Genomic DNA, 7,515 nt, shown 5'->3' with positions numbered 1-7,515 from the left:
ACACTTCCTGGCGCACACATCATGGCGTTCTACTTCTGACGAGATGAGGCTCTGTCCAGAAAACCATGTTGTGTCCATCCACCAAGAAATCCTCGAATCCAGTCACGAATTTCGAAGCGTCAGTATAGTACTCTTTGAAAGTTATGTTCGGAAGTCATCTACCTGATTGCCTTTATCATTGGCTTTCAGCCATTCACTTTCTATATGCTGTAGTCTTTTCCTGAAATAACTCAAATTTCTCTAGAAAATTAAGGTATTTACGAATGTGAAAACATATTCCAAGGTACAACAAGGTCATGTACCTAGGAACAAATATTCTTTTGAAATTTAATATCGTTGCATTAGAGTAAACCTTATCATTACCGTATTTAATAGTCTATGTGTTACGTTATTACTCAACTACACACCAAAAATCTCTAAGCGAAATCAAACTAAGCAGACGGAAAAAAAATCGTCGCACCAAGATAAGGCTGTGCGACATAAGCGAAAGTTTGTATGCGTGTTTCTACATCTGGAAGATGACTATTCAAATTTCGTGCTAGTCGCACAAGAGTGGCACTAGTTACATTTGAGATTGGAAGTGGTGGGTTGATTTTAGTCAAGAATGCCTTTAAGACGACAAAGACCACATTATTAACACCTGACTGAGTTTGTACGGCCGGCCGGAGTGGCCGAGCGGTTCTAGGCGCTGCAGTCTGGAACCGCGCGATCGCTGTGGTCGTGGGTTTGAATCCTGCCTCGGGTATGGATGTGTGTGATGTCCCTAGGTTAGTTAGGTTTAAGTAGTTCTAAGTTCTAGGGGACTGATGACCACCGAAGTTAAGTCCCATAGTGCTCAGAGCCATTTGAACCATTTTTTTGAGTTTGTACGAGGTCTCGTAATAGGCGTCCGAGAAGGTAGATGTTCCTTCTGCGATATTGCTAGCAGTAGTGGTCATGAGACTGTTCGGTGGCAGGAAGACCGGGCTCTGGCGCTACCTGCAGGGAAAACCATCGTGCTCGGCGTACGGCTCTGGCACATCATTTTGCACCTGCAGCAGCAATTTGGGCACCAGTTGGCACCACGACGAAACAACGAAACGAAATCGGTTACTTCAAGCACAGCGTGCATTCAGCAGATCCATATCACCGCCATTTGCGGCTTCATTGGTGTCAAGTGAGAGCAAAACACAACCTCAGCTCTGACAACAACAAAAACGGCAGGAAATGGCGGAAACTGCTTATGGCATTCTCTACTACCCAGTTCCTTCATGGGTTTCTAAAATCAGTCACTAAACGGAAGTTCCGACCAAAAAACACCATGTGTACCTAGGTATACTATCCTCTCGGTACGAAACTCTCCCGTACTCCTTACTGATAGATGTCGTGGCGTCCGCAGCTCGTGGTCGTGCAGTAGCGCTCTCGCTTCCCGCGCCCGGGTTCCCAGGTTCGATTCACGGCGGTGTCAGGGATTTTCTCTGCCTTGTGATGACTGGGTGTTGTGTGATGTCCTTAGGTCAGTTAGGTTTAAGTAGTTCTAAGTTCTAGGGGACTGATAACCATAGATGTTAAGTCCCATAGTGCTCAGAGCCATTTGAACCATTTTTGAGATGTCGTGGCGAGAACTTATGGCTTACTATTCCATTAAAATCGAAGCTCACAGTGAGCATAACCTTCACATTGGATTGCACTTGTAAAACTTTTATTATCATGCTTCATAACATGTTATGGCACGTATCAATAGTTTTGCAAAATTGTTGTTGTCATCTAGCGACCCTGAACATCATGGAATTGCCACCTTTTTTATTCGAAATCCAACAATTATGGAACAAATTTTGCTGTCTCACGTTACATACTCAAAACAATCGCAATAAATTCGTATTATGTGCAAGTTGATATACCAACATCATCAATGACTTGATTCACTTTATTCAGTTCTTGTAGAAAATTTAAAATAAATTCTTTGATCTGTTATATGAAATAAACAATCACTGGTACTCAAAAACAGTAACACTGTGAGATAGTTTTTCAGATATGTGTGCCAACACAACAGCGAAAATATCGTTCGAATGGGACTAATAGAACATGCGACGTTACAAAATTCTCTTTTGTTTGTGAACACACCAAAAGAGAGAGAGAAAGAGAGAAAGCTATTCGGAATGCTAACTACACTATAGTTTCTGAAATTCTAACGGTGACACGGATAAAATACAGGGAGAGAAAGGTTATTCACAATTTGTACGGAAAGTAGACTGCAGTCATAGGAGTCGAAAGACATGAAAGGGAACCACGAAGAAGAGTTGGGAATGAGGCAGGGTAGTAGCTTATCTCCATGTTATTCAATCTGCACATTGAGCAAGCTGTGAAGGATACGAAGGAGGAATAAGGAAATCGAAATTAAAATTCATGGAAAAAAATAAAAATTTTAAGTACATGAATTGTATTCGCGGTTGCGAATAGTTACTACCATCAGGTATATAAGGGAATGACGGCAATGGAAATCTGAGCCAGACTGGTACTCGAACCCGGACTTCCCACTTTACGCGAGTGGTCTTGGCTATCCGTGTACAACTCACGAACAGGCCGAAACTTCCATATGTCGTCGTCCTTGCGACGCAATCCGTACTCGTACGTTATGTAATTCCCTTGCAGGGGAGGACATTTGAACTGAAAGTCACTGCCTGGTATCGACGCATAAATACGATATTGCAATACCTGTGGTGTTAAGATGTACTACGCGGTGTTCCTTCGGACATGCATACATGCGACTGGAATCAATTTCGAGGATACCACAAGGAAGCGTGCTAGAACCATTACTGTTTGTGTTATGTACACTAATAGCCATTAAAATTGCTACACCACGAAGAGGACGTTCTACAGACGCGAAATTTAACTCACAGGGAGAAGATGTTGTGATATGCAATGCAAATGATTAACTTTTCAGAGATAAGAGATAAGAGATAAGAGATAAGAGATTTGATCTCACTATATACAAAAACCAGAGTACGGAAGTAGATATCAATGGCACTAGAAAGATCTAGAATAATAAGAGGTGTCCGACAAGTTTGTCCTCTCATTCTATGTTATTTATTCAATTTATTTTTGTAAGTACCTAACAGACAATGAAAAGCGCTGTAAAAGGGATGCAGATTAATGGTAAACAAATACATTGTTCAAAAATGGTTCAAATGGCTCTGAGCACTATGGGACTCAACTTCTGAGGTCATTAGTCCCCTAGAACTTAGAACTAGTTAAACCTAACTAACCTAAGGACATCACAAACATCCATGCCCGAGGCAGGATTCGAACCTGCGACCGTAGCGGTCTTGCGGTTCCAGACTGCAGCGCCTTTAACCGCACGGCCACTTCGGCCGGCCAAATACATTGTATCCGATTTGCTGGTGATATAGTAATCTTAGCTAGCAGATTCCGAAAACTGTGAACTGTATGTTAAAAATTTTGTCTCTTACCTTGGACAACCACATATTACAAATAAACACCAACAATACTTCAATATTGAGGATAAATCGAACAGACAAGTAAGGACAAACATGAAGATATGAAATAAAATGCTAATGCAAATAAAGGACTTTTGCTACTTGGCATGGCAGATGGCCACAGAAGTGTAATGGATATTATAAGAAGAACTGCAATGACTAAACAGGTCTTAGGAAAGAGTTTGCGTATGTGTGTGTGTGTGTGTGTGTGTGTGTGTGTGTGTGTGTGTGTGTGTGTGATAGGATAGATAAATAGATAGACAGATAGATAGATAAGGATAGAGAGGGAGGGAGAGAGGAGTGAGAGATTTTTGTACAAATGGTATGTTGCTGAAATATTTGAATACAAAATCTTCCTATGCATTTGAGCCATCTGTGATATCGTATGGGAATAGAGCAAGTTGTGTTTCGTACTATTGGTTTTTTCTGAACCCGTGTGGTTTCTTTCGGCGAATCTTCTTTTCCATCAAGAACGTCGTAATGTTTGAGACTAGAAGATGCCCTAGAGTCGTGGAAGAGCCATGTTGTTTCTACGAATGCTTCTTTTCGCCCTTTTTGTAAACTGCATTGAGCAGCGCTAGTAACGTTGCAAAGGTGTCGCTCGTTTAGCTCTGACGTTGAACGGAAACGCTTGTTTAATCAGAATACGAAGCTTCGCAGAAAAATTTTTTATGCGAGAAACGCACTGCATTTATTTCCAGTCTTAACACGAACCTGTTATCAGCTTATGCCATCATCGGGTGACAACTGACTGGCGTCAACATGAGTTAATAGTATGCAGGAAAACAAACCTTTATCTAAAGATACTTCCACACACAAAAGTTTTGGGCGTGACATTGGTAGGAAATGTCTAATCGAGTGATCATCCCTGTTTTATGTATCAGTTGCGTTCCCAGTGTGCGGTTAGCGGATGACAGTGGGTGAAAGTAAAATAGTTGTCACTTTCGAAAGATGTGACGTAATTATTGCAAACATATTAAATTGCACCCAGTGTTTTTAAACCGGGTGCTGGACTCAACAAAGTGAAAGAAGGATTTTACTACAGAGGATTAAGTAATGATAGTGAGAAGGGCTGGGAATAGTCTTGGTAGGGACTAGGCTTGGACAAGGCTGCTACTCAAATTCGGACCACAGATGTTCGCTATATACAGCCGTCCCGGCATTACGATCAACGCGGTGGCGGTGAATGCACATTGGAAGCGTGTATTCGTCATCGCCATACTGGCGTGTCACCCGGCGTGATGGTATGGTGTGCCATTGCTTACACCTCTCGGCCACCTCTTGTTGTTCGCATTGACGGCACTTTGAACAGTGGACGTTACATTTCAGATGTGTTACGACCCGTGGCTCTACCCTTCATCCGATCCCTGCGAAACCCCACATTTCAGCAGGATAATGCACGACCGCATGTTGCAGGTCCTGTACGGGCCTTTCTGGATACAGAAAATGTTCGACTGCTGCACTGGCCAGTACATTCTCCAGATCTCTCACCAATCGAAAACGTCTGGTCAATTGTGACCGAGCAACTGGTTCGTCAGAATACGCCAGTCAGTACTCTTGATGAACTGTGGTATCGTGTTGAAGCTGCATGGGCAGCTGTACCTGTACACGCCATCCCAGCTCTGTTGACTCAATGCCCAGGCGCATCAAGGCCGTTATTACGGCCAGAGGTGGTTGTGACCTTGTCAGTACTGTGAGACAAGTTACTAAGGGACTTGAGAGGGGGTTGATGACAGCTGATACGACACAGATTTCGGTGGAGTTGAGAGTATCCACAGATCTGGCTACACTAGATACGATATACACCTAAACAGAACTGGAAACGGATAGTTGGTGCAGCTTGTGAGGCAAAGTACGATAGGTGAATGTAGGATAGCTTAAGACCAAATTATAGTGAAAATGTGTACAATAGCTCTATCGTTTTTAGAAGGAAGTCAGGTAGGAGGTATCGCCGCTTCAGAAGGATCTTTAAAGAGCGGGAAGATAGTTCAATGAATGGGGATGGAAGATCAGAAGGTGCTGTAAACTTAATTCATGAAAATATAAGGGGAATTAGAGCCAAAGGAGATGAATTGCTAATACATCTTGACACTGATATTATTTGTATCTCAGAACATCATTTGATACTAACGCTTTCTTTCGAGAGGTACGTCTTATCTGATTTCTATGCAACGTGTTCGTTGCAGAAAGAAAGGGTGCTCATTTATGCCAAGTCAAATGTCTCAGTCAAGAGAGCTGACTTGTCGAAACATAATAAACATCAAATATTTGAAGATTGTACAGTATAGTTTTAAATTTTCATGGAAAAAACGTTTCATTACAGGTCTCTACAGATCCTCCAGTTCAGACTATAGTGTTTTTGTCTCCTAACTTGACACTGTTTTGGGCTCGCTTCTTAAGAAAGACACGAACACAGAAAGAGATCCATATTTTCTGTAAGAGGTACTGTACCTTGCGTGTGCGATAGTGAACCGGGGTGTTCCAGTCTGCATGCCGTCTCCCGGAAGAAACCAATTTGGTGGGCGGACTACTCGCGTGCAGCAACGAAATTCTGAGAACTAGCGCAGTAGCAGCTGCGTTACAGTCGCCACTCAGAACGCAGAGACCAGCCAGCGAGGAGTATAAATCTGGAGTCTACTATTGCCACTTAAGTCTTGTTCGTGGGCTGGCTAGCCACATGCACTGAAGAGCCAAAGAAACACGGTAAGATAGTGAAGTGTATTAATAATCCGAAATTTACACAAAGAAAGAGACAGTCTTTGTCGTGATCTTCGTGTCACAGTATAACATATATCTTACGAAATAACGATACAGGTATAAAAGAAGGGCCGCGCGGGATTAGCCGAGCGGTCTGAGGCGCTGCAGTCCTGGACTGTGCGGCTGGTTCCGGCGGAGGTTCGAGTCCTCCCTCGGGCAAGGGTGTGTGTGTTTGTCCTTAGGATAATTTAGGTTAAGTAGTGTGTAAGCTTAGGGACTGATGACCTTAGCAGTTAAGTCCCGTAAGATTTCACACACATTTGCATTTTTTTTGGCTCATTCTCAGTGTGTGGGTAGTGTTATTGGCGATTGCCTCCTGACACCAGCGATCCATCCGCAAACCGCCACAGACGTGGCTGTCAGAGATCTTTCATCTCCACCTTGGAGTGGCTGTACCTCCCTTGGAACGCATTTCTGGCCCTATGTCCGTATGCTCCTAATCCTCTCAGTGATCGTTTCTAACTGTTTGTTCCCATTCAACGAAATCATCTTGCATAAACGATTTGTAAGATAGGGTCAATAGTAACATCAGACTGTTCGCTTGTGATACTGTTGTGTACAAGCCAGTATCGTCATCTGTTGATCATAAGGAAAAGCGAAAAATATTCGACGAAATGTCCACTTGGTATAGCGAATGTGAGCTCTTTTTAAATGTGGATAAGTGCACGATAATGAAGGAAGGAATCCGATAATATCTGTTTAAAGGATTAGGGGTGAACACCTGTAGCATATCACATATAAACATATTTGGTGGGAGTAATATTCAGGGTCCGTTCGAGAACGTTTCGCCACGCAAGCGACATGTCATTGTTGATATCATTTGGTGATGGTCGTCACCAGAACATAGCATAACTGCTTGGCAATCCTGATACATTTAACATATGGTAGAAACTCACACACCGCTCTCCCGGCCGTACGTCAGTTTACGAGACCGGATCCGCTACTTCTCTATCAAGTAGCTCCTCAGTTTGCCTCACAATGGCTGAGTGCAGCCCACTTCCAACAGCGCTCGGCAGATCGGATGGTCACCTATACAAGTGCTAACCCAGCCCGACAGCGCTTTACTTCGGTAATATGACGGGAACCATTGTTATCACTGCGGCAACGCCGTTGGGGAAAACGGGGATTAGGAGTTAGTTAATTGTAATTCGCCTGACTTGGCCATGAGTCGGTCGATCAGGACGCATATCATCTAACTGCTCTGTCGAACCTGAAGGTTCCTGCCCTTCATCTGTCAACCTAATAGGTTGAAGTAGTTTTATAGTTTGGTACATTTGTAGGT

Source organism: Schistocerca piceifrons, chromosome 8 (genome assembly GCF_021461385.2).
Source record: "Schistocerca piceifrons isolate TAMUIC-IGC-003096 chromosome 8, iqSchPice1.1, whole genome shotgun sequence".
NCBI classification, from domain to species: Eukaryota; Metazoa; Arthropoda; class Insecta; order Orthoptera; family Acrididae; genus Schistocerca; species Schistocerca piceifrons.
This window is presented reverse-complemented; position numbering follows the sequence as displayed.